The sequence below is a fragment of the Dermacentor albipictus genome, unplaced genomic scaffold, assembly GCF_038994185.2.
Source record: "Dermacentor albipictus isolate Rhodes 1998 colony unplaced genomic scaffold, USDA_Dalb.pri_finalv2 scaffold_13, whole genome shotgun sequence".
Taxonomy (NCBI): domain Eukaryota; kingdom Metazoa; phylum Arthropoda; class Arachnida; order Ixodida; family Ixodidae; genus Dermacentor; species Dermacentor albipictus.
Window position 1 is genome coordinate 6,113,465 of NW_027225567.1, and position 16,975 is coordinate 6,130,439.

General features: G+C 42.9%; 1 long non-coding RNA gene across 1 annotated transcript in view; it reads left to right on the forward strand.

Annotated features, from left to right (window-relative positions):
- LOC135920375 (uncharacterized) overlaps positions 1-10,178 on the forward strand; it is a 50,744-nt gene extending 40,566 nt beyond the window's left edge. The window contains exons 2-3 of the long non-coding RNA XR_010570242.2: positions 7,941-8,042; positions 10,068-10,178. This is a non-coding gene — a long non-coding RNA (uncharacterized lncRNA). The remainder of the gene's footprint in view (positions 1-7,940; positions 8,043-10,067) is intronic.
- The last annotated feature ends 6,797 nt before the right edge of the window (positions 10,179-16,975 follow it).

Sequence of the window (16,975 nt, forward strand, 5' to 3'; positions counted from 1 at the left end):
AATCCCTAATACCGCCTTTAGTAAGCTACGATGCTTACAACCACAATGGGAATGACATCCTGCAAAGAACAAATGGCCACGTCTTGGCAGGTGGCCAGATCAAGCCCTTCATGCCAAGAGTGCATGAAATGAGAACATTGTGACAAAGCAAAAACATTTTATTAAAATTTAATGCTTATGCAAGGTTCGAACAAACTGTGTGAGAAATGCAAATAGAAGTACAGGCACATCAACAATGACAAAAGTCGCAGAAAGGATTCGTAATTAACTCGAAAGTGAACATTCACTAGCACATAAACAAAATTCCAAGTACACATACAAAAATGAACAGAAAAACCTGGAGTGTACTAAAGTGTCTAATTTATCATAGTAAAGTGCACGTGCTATTAGGTGGACTAGATTTATGCAGAAGTGACATCGGAGCGAACGGAAGAAGTAGACTGAAAAATGCAAGAGTATGAGTCGGATGGTATAACAGCCTCCAAGCGATGTTACCAATCAGCTAGAAGCTTGAAAAGAGCACGAAAAGAAATACCACCGCATACCATTATAAAACAATCCTGTGACAGAAATAAAAAAAAATGGGAACAATGCGAAATTGGAAATATTGCCTTTAGGATATATCAAAGAAGGTAATGGCGAGAAAAAATAACCATACAACAAAAAAGCAAAAAGTGAAATTAGTACAGAATACTTAAACGGGGGATTCAGTGTAACAAGTGAACACTACTGTAGTACAGCGAACGATGAGACAGTAATGCTGCATCTTGCCACTCCAGAACGTGAGAAATGAATATGCAAGCCTCATATCAGAAACTTACGTAAACATGGAAATAAACTGTAAGTCACTGGAAGCTGCATTTGTGTAACAAAGGAAGCAATGGTCATAATAAATAGTAAGTGTTTTATCTAAATAGCCCTTTACAAGAGGAAAAGTTGTACTTCTCTGGCAAAAACAAAGTTGCAACGAATAATTTGCAAACCAGCAAATACATTAATTAGCACACTGACATGTCACACTTTGCGCACATCTCCAGTCTCCTAAAGTAAAAAAAGCACTCTGAATGAGAAAAACGTTTAACACATGTTGCCCAGAGCAAATTATTTGCCAGTTCACCCACACTTTCACATCCAAAAACATTTGCCACAAAGTCCAGGCACAGTTCCACCGATGTTTACCAATTCACCCCCACTTTCACGTCCAAAAATATTTGCCACACAGTCCAGGCAGAGCTTCATAGATAAACAGCTTGAGAGCACCCTACTGATTATTGGGCAGTCCCGCTGCTGGAAATAGAACTGCCGCACATGCTGGTAGTGGTTTCAATGTAGACACACTTGCTGCCCTGGACAGGTGTGCTCAGATATTTGCACTGGTGCTCCATTTTGTCGAAGTAGACACATTGATGCACTACGCTGGCAACTGAAATGTTTTGAATGCACAAGTATTGGCTTCACCAGAAAGACTTGCCCACATACCACCACTGGCATATATATGCGCTTGCTCTTCACTCAGTAGCATTGAATTTAAGGTGTTCCCTATGTCGGAGCCATGTGTAAAACCGGTGTCACACGACCACTCTCGATCGCGATCACGCCCGATCCGGATCGAAATTATCGATGCGACTGGCTCACTCTGGTAGCTTGCGCAGAGGAGCCAATCACGACCGAGAAGTTTGATTTGTAACGGACTGGATAGCGGCTAAAAGAGCCCCGTGTGAAACCGGTATCAAATAATGCACAGACGTACGCTAGGAAAATGTGTTGCACAAGGACAAAGAACTGCGACATGTCCTGTTGTGCGAAGCGCGCGAACAGAACACATGTATATATATATTAAAAAAACTGCGAGAGCGCTTCGCGAACTCCATGCGCACACATGGCACCCGCACGAACTCGGCAGGCCGCCGTAAAGCGCGAAGGGCGCACAGCGTACATTTCGACACATGTCCCAAACTGCAAACAATCGTACTACCTAAAGCATACAAGTTATTTTATACCAAGGGCATACTCGACTCACGTATGCAGTATCCACAAGCGAGTTATGCAGCGTACATGCTGTATCCATTCGCCAAATAGTAAAATTGATAACAAGCACAAAGCTACAAGGGACTCAATACATTACTACCATTTGAGGCGTCAAATAAAATCGAATTTGGCCGTTTCATATATTGGACACAATATATGGACACATGTGGTACGCGGTAATACCATGAAATACCCATCACTTGGGTAAAGGGGGCGAAAACACAATCGAGAACCTGAAGCGCAAACGATAAAAGCACGGTATGGTGCACGCAAAATCCTGTCAGTGCGCTGTAGCGCGAGGGAAGAAAATAGGGCGAGCACTTGACCTCACCTTTTGGGATACCGCGCTAGTACTGAATCATTAAAAAAAAAGCCTGTTTGAACCAGTTCCCTTGTCCGCAACACTCTTGCTAAACGGGAGACTAAAATACCACGATGACGGCTCTATTGCAGAGATCGGCAAGGTGCGCACAGACAGAAATTTTGCCGCCTTTCTTCGCATTCTGCAAAATGCTTTCTTGTTAGGATCACGCATAGCGGCCGATCCCGACGCTAGAGACACAAAGGCACGATTTCGTCCCTCTAACTTTCGTCTTTATACTGCCCTTAACGCCTTAATTACAGCGTCAGTGAAAAGGCGCCTCACATAACGTGACAACGAACTTGAAGAGCTGATTAGTGCCTCCACTCCGCGCCCTCCAATTGAAAACACTACTGATTTCCAAATTAAACTACACAAACAGATCGCACAACCCAAACTAAACACAGAACGTCGTTTTCTTGACGGCAAAACCCTGCAACACTTACATGACAAAGGGCAGCGGCAGCACATTCAGAACAGCCGCTATCATACCACAGCGCAATGCGAGTGCGATAACGCAACTATGCCCGGCTTCACGAATAACATGGCCGCCTTGGTCACATAACAATTGAAGACACTACTGATTTCCAAATTAAAACCACACAAACATATCGCACAACCCGAACTGATCACAGAATATCGTTTTCTTGACAGCAAAACACTGCAACACTTACATAGCAAAGGGCAGCGGCAGCACATTCAGAACAGCCGCAAACAAACCACAGCGCAATGCGAGTGCGGTGACGCGACGACGCCATGATGACGCGACTATGCCCGGCTCGCCCGGCGCGCCCGGCTGCCGGGCATCACGAATCACGTGGCCACCTTGGTCACATGATTTGACGACGGTATCGCCACCTTGCGCAAGGTTGGATCGCGTGATGGGTTGTTGAATATTGTAGAAGCCGCTATAGAGGCTGACGCGCCGTGGCGTGGCGCCTTGAGTCGTTTTCAAAACGTATTCACCCCTCGTTTTTAAGCTGCCTGGCTTCCAACGTTATCAAAACGTATTCACCCCTCGTTTTTAAGCTATCTTGTTTGGAACGTCTTTGATGCGTCGATTTTGGTCAAAAATCCGTTTCAGACGTTGAATCCCTTAATACGACGTTTTCAAGACTTTGTGTGCTACCTGGGATATGCAGTATTCGTTTTTAAAAGTAGAATAATGCAGGCACTTAGCAATATATCTATTCACATATGCAATGCACAAGATACGATTAGCATATTGGTAATTACTTTTTGGACATGTTGTAAAGCGCAGTTACCAACACGCGCACAAATGCAGGAAAGTGTAAAAGTAGAATTCGCTGCTGAATTTTATTTTTTATCGCACGTAACGCAATGCGGATATTTGTCAGCGAGTTAATGCGTTTATGCCCCACTATTTACTTGCATGCTAGGTCATACTGCACTTGCTAAGTCAACGGGCTGGTAATGCACTAAAATCAATAATCTCCACAAACTTCGGCCGTCAACATTCATGCGCGCGAATGAAATAATACCGCAGTTCTGCGCATACAGGTCTAAACTTTCTCTCGCACCTTCGTATCGCTCTACGTTACTTTCCTCGCATAGTCGGGCAGTTATATACCGACGGTTCAGTCTTTCCGTCCATTTCTATGCAACCAGAATTACCTTCTGGTGAGGTGTTTGTTTGCTGCGCGGGATGCAAATACCTTCTTGTCGTCCTCCGTCTGATCTCGGCACCCATCTGTACAGCAACAAGGCATTTCGGTCCTTCGCATCCTAGATCATACCGATCTATTCAGCGGCCTCACAGTGAACTAAAATAAATAATCTCCGCAAACTTCGGCCCTCCACATTCATGCACGCGAGTGAAATACTATCACCGCTCGACACACGCACGTGTATAGTTTCTATCGCACCTTTGTATCGTTGCATGTTACTTGCCTCGCATAGTCGCGCTGTTACCGACGGTTCAAAGTCTGCCTGTGCAATTCTGTGTAACCATACTTTTCTTCTGGTTAGGTTCTGGTTGCCGCGCGCGATGCAAAATAACTTCTTGCCATCCTTCGTCCGGTTTCGGCACCCAACGACACAGCGACAAGGAATTTCGGACCTCCCGGAACGAAATTATCGCAGCGATGTGCATAGCACAACAGGCTAAACGCGCGCACTTCGCCCGGCGCGCAGGAACTTTCATGGCGGCAAAGGGGCGGAGCAAGGTCACATGTCACGGATCAGCCTATCGCAGTCGTTGTCGGCTGGATCAAAGCCTGGCGGTACTTTTAAATGATTGAGGGACTTTATTAACGGTTGACGGTGAGCTGGGCCACGTTGTGTTGGTGTGAGAGGCGCGAGTGCTCGTTGCAGTTACACGGTAATTGAATCATATTTTCGAAGTGGCTAAACAAACTGTGGTCCGTATCGTGTGCATTAACCATCAGGAAACCTCTGGACTCGTGTAACGCCATTAGTTCGCCTTATGTGTCCTGTGATACGCCAGTGTCTTATGTGCACTACAGCGCTCGTCCAAGCTGCCTTTGTTCTCGCCTGTCCGCGTGCGCTCGTGAAATGCCTGGTACTGTGGCTTCGAATTATGGTGCGTGGAAGAATTTGTTGAAAGTTGTGCTTTCATGCGCTGGTGTTCTTCGGCAATTCGACAGTGTTTGTGCCGGAAGGAGTGTCGTCGCGTGGTGCCTGCGAGACGAAGGAGCCGTTTTCTGACCACATTGAAGGTAAGCAGGTCTGACGCTTGCGCGCATTCTCGCAGGTTATGGTTAATGTAGTAAGCTTTGTGGAACGACAACAGAACACTTTCGGAGCGTATGTTGACTATGTTGCTGTGCACATTTAGCAAAGCGTTTCACGAGGGGAATTTCCGTGAAATGTATCATTTCTTACCGCTTACTTGCTTTGAACAACAAATCAGCTGGCGGTCCCGATGGTATTCCGTCGCAGGTATTGAAATCCTGCTCTCAAGAAATTGCGCATTTTTTAGTCGCTCTGTTTACTAAATCATTAAATACCATTTCATTACCTGCAGAGTGGAAGGTAGCCCACGTCGTTCCCATACATAAAAACGGTCCCAAAAATGTACTAGAAAGCTACAGGCCTATTTCTCTAACATGTGTATGTTGCAAAACAATAGAACACATCATATACAGTGTTGTGATGAAACACCTTCAAAGCAATAATTTGTTTTCGGATTTTCAACATGGATTTAGGCCCGGCTTGTCATGTACGACTCAACTGGTAGAGTTCGCTCACGATCTCTTTTACTCTTTTGACCTTGGATTTCGGGTAGACTATATTTTTAGATTTCCGGAAAGCTTTCGACACCGTTTCTCAGGCATTGCTTTTACATAAATTATCTTGTCTCGGTATACACCCTGCAATAGTACATTGGATTGGAAATTACCTGTCTGGACGAACACAGCATGTTTTAATAAACGGCACTAAATCAACACCTGTCACCGTAACCTCTGGCGTGCCCCAAAGGTCTGTTTTGGGGCCTTTGTTATTTTTAGTCTTTATAAATGACATTGTGCACAATCTAGAATGCAAAATGAGGTTATATGCTGATGATTGTGCCATATACAAGAATGTAGAAAATGTTTGTGATGTTAGTAGTTTGCAGAATGATCTAAACAAAATTCATGCTTGGTGCATTAAGTGGGGCATGTCTTTGAACAATGCTAAATGCCAACTTGTGTCATTCACCCGTAAACGCTTTCCTGTGAGATCAGTGTATAAATTGTACGGACTACTTCTTGAAAAGGTCGAACACTACAAATACCTCGGGGTCTATTTTTCAGAAAATTTAACATGGAACAGACATATTGAATACTTAACCTTAAAATCATCTCGTATACTAAACCTTGTTAGACGTAATTTTTATAACGCCCCCCAGAAAGTAAAAGAACAGCTTTACATAATAAATGTTCCTCCGGTACTCGAATACGCTTGCCAGGTATGGGACCCTCAAAGCTCTAAACTTACAGAAAAGCTCGAACGCGTCCAAAACCGCGCTGCAAAATTTGTTTCTGGTAATTATAATTTCCGTAGCAGTATTACATTGCTTAAAGAGGACCTTGGTTGAAAAACACTAGCACACCACCGATTAACTGCAAAATTAGAACTTTTTTTCCGAATCTACTTTGATCTCACAGGAATAAACAAGAACTTGTACATTTCCCCCCCCCCCCACTTCATCTCTAAACGATGTGATCACGAGCTGAAAGTCCTTGAAATGCGCTGTCGTACTGATGTCTACCGTAATTCATTTTTTCCGCATGTTTCCGCACACTGGAATAGGCTTCCCAGGAGCATTGCTGAATGTAAAACGTGTTCAGAGTTTCTGTCTTTATTGTCACGCAGTCTGTCGTAGTATATTATCCCGTTTTCTTTATATCATTTGGCTGGCATTGCACTTCATGCGATAGTGTACCCTTTCCATTTCTGTCTTGCAAATTTGCACCGCATTTCACAAGACCGTTTTGCCGTCGAGATGACTCATCTATGTTACGTATTTTGTTACTTTTACCACCTGTGCTCTGCTGTATCAAGTTTTTGTCACATGTTCACTTTTCTTCAATTTGTCCCCCCCTGCAATAATGCCCTTGTGGCGCTGCAGGTACTTGTATAAATAAATATAAATAAATATGCAGTCATGTGCTACCACCGCTGATTATTGGGAATTAATGGGCGAATATTTACGTAAACGCTGAAAGTTACTGTTTCCTCGGTAGTTTCCCGGTAAGAAATTCTTCCGTGGATGTGCATTTCCGCATGTTACGTGTGTAATGCATGTCGATGTGTCACGGGCATCGCGAGTTGGCACGTGACTGCGGTGTTTGACACTTGAGCAGATATTAGCTTGTGTGAAGATTATTTTATTGGTGCGGTGCAGTTCAGTTAGAAGTCCACCATCGCGAGAACCTGTCTGCATTGTTTCTGTTCTTGGGTGTGCTCGCGTATTTGTCTTCTATATTGCACGGCAAATATAGACCGATATTACAACAGCGAAATTTCTTTTTAATCGAGGCATGTCAATCAGACACTCGTTTTCATTAATATTTTCATCTGAAGAACAGGATGTCAGCTCCTGCGATTGTTGTGAAAGTATGTGGGTTGTAGCAATGCGTAAATAGGGCTGTGATTTTGTTGCGATGCTTTCTACTCGATGTTTGCCTCTCTTATAGCCCGCTATCCACGGCTGGCGGTTCTAGTCAATAACGGTGGCGGAGTGTCAGTCAGACCACTGAGGAAAAGGAGTAGCATAGGAAAGGGCATCGCTACAATATCGCGGCCTAGGATTTAGACCGTTCATAAATGATTCTTACGATTCTCTACATATTTAGGTTTTGGTGATAATTTCCCAGATATTCTGATGTTTGCTGCTGGTTTTATTCCCACCTGAAATTTTACAATATAACAGTGTAACCTCATGAGATATAGCTACGAGGCATCTGTACAAACAGGCACAGATTGATGTGTGAATCCCTTTCTTTAATATTCCACATGACACTGTAAATCACACGTTTAAAGCTTCACATCACAATAAATTAAACCTTTCTTACTGTTGAAGGTTATGCGGATTCTGGAGTCAAGCCTACAACCTGTAGGAACCTGCTACACTGCTACATACTGGATCGCACCATGATGCACTTGACCTGCATGCTTTTACAAGGTGACTAAAAAACTGCACTGTGAGTTGTAGGATATGCTTGTGTAATATGCAATCATTTTACTGTGTACGTGTGCAATTTCCAGGATTTCTAGTAGTAGATCACTTGCACAATATCTTTTATTTATCTATGGAGCCTTCAGTTGAAGCAATGTAACTAAATTAGGTTCTTCTGAGATAAATATAAACAGGGCTAGAGTGACTATGCGATGTATACTCGATACAGACTGTATATTATTCGAACCAGATTGCTTTTTAGGAACATCATTGAGGAACATGAGGGTGTCTATGAGCCACCCGAGAGAAACAGAAGGCTCTGCATGGTTAGTTTAATTATTATGTAGTCACTTCTCACACTAATACCTGCACACCTGAATTCTTCCCTTTTCTCGGTCACAATTATGTATTGCATGCCATAGTTCATCTAAGAAATACCAGCATGAAGACAGTAAAATTTGCTGATTTATTAGCTAGCTGCCAAATTCCTAATCACAGTATGAGTGCTCAATTTTTCAAGCAAACAACAATCCATTAACCTTTTAATGTGGCAAGTTCAATATGTGTCCCAAGAGCTCGTCGGCTTGAGGGTGGAAGCGGGTCTTTTTTATATGTCACAGAAATTTAATTGGTGATAATGTTGTATAGAATGCTGCTGAATCATAAAAGTCAGCCCAGTAGAGTAGTTACAAGCCCACCATGACAGCACAGCTGAAATCAGAGCATTCTCTGTTACATTGCCTTCTTTTCTCCGTTTCGCTGCACTGGTTCAGTTTATAATACAAAGCTTCTCGTATGCCGTCATTTATGTCAAATGTGGAGAATCTTGTTTTACCTTCTCTTCTTTATTACTTATCAACTGCCTAATACACAAGCTTCCCATGACACGTTAACAATGCGGAGTACTGCCTAGAATTTATGCATGCATCTGTGTTTTGTGGTACCATACGCTCACCACCTCAGATTTTCGAAATGTTACAAGGAGGATTGCTTCACGCTCGAGCCACACTGCACTTCGTGCAATTTTGAAACAGCCACTTTTTGATATAGTGTAATTACGCCCGCCTGTTACACACCACCGCTGAATCTAATAGCAGCAGGCAGTTGCAGGATATCAGCGCAACTGAAAACTTTTAAATAATGCAGCATTGATGGAAGGTGATTGCCAAATACAAACGTTGGTCGTCTCCCACATTTTCCTCTATGACGAGCACGTGATGAAGTATAATGCAGTTCGTCTTAGATTAAACACCAGTTAACTCGTCATTTTTCTGTTTAGAAAGCATAAGATTGCAATAATGTATCCACATGAAGTTTATTGATTGTGCGTCCAATTTCGATAAAGCCTAAACAACTCGCCACGCGAATAACACATTTTCATGCTTGTGAAGCAGATGCTGCTACCATTCAATTTGCAGTAGGTACACATACACAGCATGTTTGCCTCCCACCTGTGGCATGCTGAATGTAGTAATGTGTTGTGCTAAAGGTTCAGTAGAATGCACACCTACAGCCTGCAACTGACAATAAAGATGTGTAAGAACGACAATAACTTTGTGAAAATGTGAAAAATGCACGGGATATTGTAACGCCTTTCAGTTTGGCATTAGAATGTGGGCGACTAACTTTTAACCACATCACCTTATGGCATCGACAGTAGCGCTGCGCGATGCGAGCTTTCCTGGTAAATACTGGCAAGTTTTTGCTCGTGGCATAGTGAGGGCCTCAATTTTGGGAACCTCGATACTTGAGGTAGCACACAAAGGTTTATTGGCCAGTTGCCTACTCCTCAAGTTCATGTACTACTTATCATCTCCTGCAATAATGATTAAAATAATTTGTGAGCAGTTTCATACATGAGTGGACTGGCAGATAACAGCGCAGTCTGTTTCAATCAAGTAGGTAAAAGCTTCTGTGTTTCCCTAATGCTTTTATGAGCTATTCTTGACTGTACATAGAGGCCAAGCTGTTCTTGCTTATATGAATATTTTTGAATAGGTGAAAAAGATTGGTTTTTGTTTTGTTTTTCAGGTGCCCTGTGAGTTCTCATCCAAGCACCGCATTCCAGAGGTCTGCTGTGAGCAGACGTGGCAAATTGAAGTAACATGCAGATAGTCCAATAAACTACTCGTAATTTCAGACAAACCTTTACAGAGTATAGTGAAAACTTTCTTTTAAAGTGTAAACTCTAATATAACCTGATTTTTCCATTCAAACATTACATTTTATATTAGTAAGAGAGACATAACTAGAACAACAGCAGCACTGCAGTGAAGAACGTATAATGGTACTCCAAGTGTTATACTGAAATATTATATGAAGGCCAATTAGTTTGTAACTTTAGAACGAATTGGCATGAATTTCTGTGCCATAGTGTTCCAATCCGTGTGCTGCATCAAGTAGGGAACAGTAACCTTACAATGAAACCAATGCAAAACTTTAAAACTCACAAAAAGTGCATAAATATAGAATGGGTACAGGGAACTCTTCATCTATGCATGTCTACATAGAATAAAGGATTTAATCACTGGGGCTACATAAAGGATGCATAGAGGTGGGACACACGTAGGAAACATAAAAGCAGTGGCCAAATTTCAACATGGAGCAAACATAAAGAACGGTAACATAAAGGATGCACAAAGGAAGGACACACGTAGGAAACATAAAAGCAATGCCCAAATTTCAACATGGAGGAAACATAAAGGACGGTAACATAAGGGATACATAAAGGGAGGACACATGAAGGAAACATAAAAGCAGAGGCCAAATTTCAACATGGAAGAAACGTAAAGGACGTTTCCTCATGTGAACTCCGGGCAACATACAGTAAACATAAAAGACATAACCATTTTCGTAACGGTACAGATATTCAATTTTCAGCTATCGTCACTCGCTGCCATCCAAAAGGCGAAAGCTGAAGGGAGCAGTTGGGAAAGAATCAGACAGATTCAGAAGACTCACTCAATTCAGGCCCCAACATGTGCATGTGTCGGCAGTTCAGCATAATTGCCATGCATATATCATGCCGATTTTCCGACGCATTGTCTCGCGCCGACTGGTGAAACAAAACATAAGCAAACCAGATGATGCGCAGCTGCGCGATTTGTTGCTTGCTGTCTTAACTTTCCACACCGTAATGAAATAGTACATCTACGCAGCAGGGTGTTGCGTTCACAGTTGCTCAGCACCTGAGCGTCTGTATGGATTTTCCGTATTTTCTTGTCTTGTTGTTTGGCGCAACGAATGTCTGCAGATCGTCACGCAGAGTGCGCTGGGTGAATGTGATTTGTTGAATGCACTCGAAAACGAATCTTGTTCCACAAAGTCGCATTAAAGAACTTGCAATTTGACAAGACTTGCGCGTCTTATGCACAAACTGTCTCGATTCGCGTAGGCTGCTCTTCGCTCCGTATCACGAGAGACAACGAGTCCGGCTCCATGGAAAAAAAAGAAGGTTGGGAGGAAAGAAAAGAATAAAGAGCTGGCCCAATCGGTGCTTCCAGCATTTGCTAATCACACCATGTATATTGCTGTGTATCGTCCCCGTCTCTCGGCTCGTCGAATGCCTTCTCGTTTTGGTTTTTCCGCTAAATGCGCGTTTACGAGGTATATATAGTCGCTCAGCTATTGCAAATGGTGTCGGGCAAAATATGGCTTAGTGTAGAGACAAAGTCTGATTGATGACTATGTTTACAGCTTACGCGGCTTGCGTATCACCACGGCGCTTGCGCATTTGCCGCATTAAGCGTTTACTGCAGCTCCGCATATAACACTGCACAAGCGCGATGCATGACGGCGCGTTGTATATGTGCGCTGAGAGAACTCCTCATAAATTTGAAAACCAGAAGACCGCGAAACAAGACAGATAAACATTTTTTAAATATCACAAAAAAAACGAGGCAGTTTTTGCAACGTGACAGTGATGTCAAGAGACATAAGCCGCGAAGGGACAAAGCAACAAAATGCAGCGAGAAAGGGCGCAACTGTCGGTGCTGCGAGTTGTTTCAGTCCTGCCAAAGACGGTCACAATTTATGCCGAGATTTCACTGCCTGCTCAGTTGTACTGGTGGTGGGAAGGCACTGGGTGTAGCGGATAGCAAGTGCTCGCTTGGAATTGGTGTAGCGGATAGAAGTGCTCGCTTGGTCATCCGTGCATCAAAGCGATGCACGGATGACCTCGCATCGCTTTGATCGCTGCGGGGACAATATACCGGAGCGAAGCTCAGCAATGCACAAAGATATTTTATTTGCTTCAAGACTGTGAAAGGGACTCTAAAGTAAAACATACTTATTTAAGCTACATTGTTACTCTTCTCGGATACCAGTAGCGCGAGTCCTATCGTGAGCGGTACACTTACTCAGCCGTAAAAGATGTGGAATCGAACGAGATGAGGGCACATAGCGACGCTACCTATGGCATTCCCACACCAAGTCCCCGTGCCGTCACGAACCGTGTGTTCCGACCTATTTCGGTTATTCAATAATAAAAAAGGATTACGTTGGCACTCGAAAATAATCGAAGCGCACACGCACACAAACACACACACGGCATACCAAGGGTGAAACTGCAGTATTGCAGTATCCACTGCAGTATTGAATTATGGCCCCAATCACGTTCGTTCGTTCGTTCATTTGGTTAGTTCGTTGGCCCATGGCCTGACACTGCAACTTCAATGCGTGCAACTAAAGTGTTGTTGAAGTTTCTGCAGGACACCAAGCTTGACGAGCGGCTCTAGCAAGGCAGCTGTCTCATATATGTACATAAGCACTCGCCACTTCTCTTATCATCATCATCCATCCCAGTACTTTCACTCCCTCTTTCCCAGTGAAGTGTACCAGACTAGAGCGCACTACCTCAGGTCGGCCTCTCTCTCTTTCCTTTCAATAAATTCTATTGTGGGTAGTTGGGTAGTTCGGTTGGCCGGTCCGTCGCCGCGGATTCGCTGAAGCACGGCAACGCAAACCTAATCGATACTGCCTGAAGCGGCCAGTGGCACGACAACGACGACGCGATTACAATGACGACAGCATAAGTACCCACGTACTGTTCCCTAAATGAATACAAAAATCGTCGGGGCTGTTTGCAGTAACTGAGTTAAGTGAGTCTAAGATTCACTTGAAGGGAACGAATGATGTGCTGGGGGGTACCGTCTTTGGAGGATGGGCCAGTTAGCTTTAATAAGATTCTGTCAGTATCAATAAATTGTGTGATGTTATTTTTAATTCTTTTAATTCGAGCGTTGAGTGGATCGGAAGGCAAAAGGAAGCCACATGACAGAAAGAACGCTGGTTTTAATTTTATGCAATTCTGAGGTTTTACGTGCCGGAACCACGATCTGATCATGAGGCACGCCGTACTCTGGATTAATTTCGACCACCTGGAGTTCTTTACCGTTCACCCAATGCAAAGCATAGGGGTGTTTTTGCATTTCGGCCCCAATGGCGAAATGCGGCCGCCGCGGCCAGGATTTGATCCCGCAACCAAGCTTATTGGCTTTTGGCGTTACGCTTAGCAGCGTAATTTTTTATTATTTATTATTTATTTCATAATACTGTGAGCCTTTCTCAGGCTCTGACAGGAGTGGAATGTACAATAGGTGGTACAACAGGTTTGGTGTTCCGGAAGATGAATGAAAAAGATACATAACTTATATAAATAATAGAATCAAAGTGTGCAGAGCTGTAGAATCATACAATTCATGACTCATAATCAAGAAGGCTGTGACTACAACACATTTACAAAAGCATTTTCAAAGAAAGATTCAACGTTCGCAACAAAGACATCAATTGACACATCATTCACAATATGGCGGGGCAGACTATTCCATAGTTCTATGGATCGAGGAAAAAAAGAAAATTTGAATAAATTACATCTAGCAGCAAATGGCCGTATGCACAAGTCGTGATTGATTCTTTTGGAGCGGTGGTGAGGTGGCTTTAGGTACACGTCTTTAGTTATGTTGATGCAATCATGATATAACAGGAAAAGAAATTTCATACAGGCAGTTAGTCGTCGGCATTCTAACGTCGAGATGCTAGCCCTTTTACGGAGAAGTGTCACGCTATCGTAGCGGGAGTATCGGGAGTAAATAAAACGGAGTGCTAGGCTTTGAATTCTTTCAAGTTTCGTTTTCAGGTAAGACTGATGGGGCTTCCAAACTATGGCGCTGTACTCCAGGATGGGTCTTAGTAGAGTCATATAGGCGTTTAGTTTTACATGCGCAGGTGCAGCTGACAATTTTCGTCGGATGAATCCAAGTTGTCGGTAGGCCTTTGTACATATGTTATCTACGTGGGATTCCCAACTCAATTTTTCAGTCAACGTTACCCCCAAGTACTTTACTTCATTATTACGCGTCACAGCAGATCCTGATAAAAGGCAAGTAAAATAGATGGGAGTTTTTTTCCTTGTTATGGTGACAGAGGACGTTTTGCTTACATTTATTTTCATATCCCAAGTTTTACACCAAGAATCAATGTTAGTTAGGGTTAAGTGCAGATTATTTTGGTCATCTTGTGAACGAACCGTAGTGTACACAACGCAATCGTCTGCAAATAATCTCAGTACAACATCTGGAGTGACACAGGAAAAAATGTCATTTATATAGATTAAAAAAGTGTAGGTCCTAATACTGATCCTTGTGGAACACCAGAGCAAACGTCTAGGCTAATGGATTTGGCATTTTTTATTTCGACGTATTGAGTACGGCCTGAGAGGTAAGCTGTAATCCAGGAAACGATGTTTGAATTAATACCAATCATTTTAAGCTTCTCAATTAATTTACAATGTGGAACAGAATCAAAAGCCTTTGCAAAGTCAACGAACACTGCATCCACTTGCAAACCAGAGTTAATAGCAGCCGCGAAGTCGTGTGTAATTTCAAGTAATTGCGTAACTGTTGATAGTCCCTTCCTAAAGCCGTGCTGGTTTACACTTAAAAGCTTGTTGCTTTCCAAGTAAGTTATGACTGCTTTGTTAATTACATGCTCCATTAATTTGCAGCAAGAGCTAGTTAGTGATATAGGCCTGTACATGCTTACCAAGAGCCTATTCCCATTTTTTTTGAACACCGGGACCACTTTCGCGCAAAGCCAGTCGGCGGGTACGGATGCTGTTGCCATGGATAAGGAAAAAATTTTTTGCAGAAGGGGAGACAGTTGTTGCGCGTATCGCTTTAGAAAAGCATTGGGTAATCCGTCGGGCCCAGGTGATTTCTTTTCATCAAGCTGTAACAGTAAGTTAAGAATGCCGCATTCTGTTATGACAAGGTCAGGCATGCGGGAGTGGTATTCCGATAGATTGAACTCTGAGGTAGAAGTACGGGTGAACACAGACTGGAAATAGTGATTAAAGGCGTTTGCGATACCGTTTGCGTTATCCGTAATGGCTCCGTCTATTTCCATTTGGTCGATAGACGCCCCCGGTTTTGCCAGGTAACGCCAGAACTTTCTGGGCTCTTGCGTCATAAAATTGGTCAGTGCATTTGTGAAGAAATTGCTTCTTGCTGAAGAAATTTCTGCTCTGAGCATTTGTGAAAGTTCATTTATAGCATCGACGTTGGTTTTCTTTTTACGCATTCTTTGTAACTTTCTTTTGAGGTGGATAATACTGCGTGTAATCCAAGGTGTCTTCCTGTTTACTCGTTTTTTTTATTGATGGGATGAATTTTTCTTCACATTACGCTACTATTCGTTTCAGCTTTAACCATAAGTCATTCACGTTTTCAAATCCCGACTGTAAAAGACTATCTAGGGTTATTTCAATGTAATCAATAACACTGACATCGTCTGCCCTGCTGTAATCCTTGACAGATATACGAGATATGCTGGTGCTTTGGTTGGGACTTAAACCGAAGTTATCAAAAGTAAGTAAAAGCATTTTATGGTCCGAGATTCCATTTTCGATACTGATATCAGGGTTTAGCGTCTTGGAAACGAAAGCAAGATCAAGAATGGAGCTTGCTTGCTCTTGTATACGCGTTGGCTCCCTAACAAGCTGGGTTAAAGAAAAACTAAACATAATATTCAGAAGCATTTCACAACTATTGTGCTCGTTTCCACTAATGGTCAGATTTCCCCAGTCAATCCCAGTTAAGTTGAAGTCTCCGACTAAGATTAGCTTAGTACGCTCGTTAATTTTACGGCACAGAAAGTCGTGCAATTCAGCAAGATAGTCAGTTGGCGCATTTGGTCGTCGGTATATGCCGCCAACGAACACTGACATTCCATTGATAGTGATACTGCACCACACACTTTCGCGATTGGGTATTCCTTCGTCTTTCTTAAATGATAAGCCTTCTTTAATAGCTATGGCAACGCCCCCTCCCCGGTCATCGCGGTCGAAACGAACGATAGAATAGGAATTGGGAAGCACCTCTGAATCGTCAATGTGAGAATGCAACCAGGTTTCAGTGATGACAATTATATCGGGGTTGTATACCAGCGCCATTTTTTCTAATTTTTCGGTTTTATTGACAACGCTTCTTGCATTCAAACATAATAGCGAGAGTTGAGGTGAATTTTGTCATGAGCTGGAGTGGCTGTTTTCATAAGCCATACGGCTTTCGCGCTTCACGAGTGTCCTCTTATTTTCAGTGCTATCCCAAGCATACAGATCGCCGTTTATCCTCAATTTAACAAATATAAGCTTGACCTTGTCTCCTCTGGTACGATTTTCTTGGGATGAATGCCATAGTTTCCGGCGCATTTCCCGTACTGCTGCTGAGAAGTCTTCCGAGATAGATATCTTTTCGCCTTGCAACTTGGAACAGTTTCGAAGAACTGACATTTTCTCAGTGAAATCGAAAAAACGAAGGATTACTGGGCGTTCACGTGCAGTACGTTTCTTGCCAATACGATGAATCCGTTCAATAGATTTAACTTCAACTGTAAGAATGTCTTTGAAAATGTCATGTATCACGCGTTTTTCCAAAATTGCC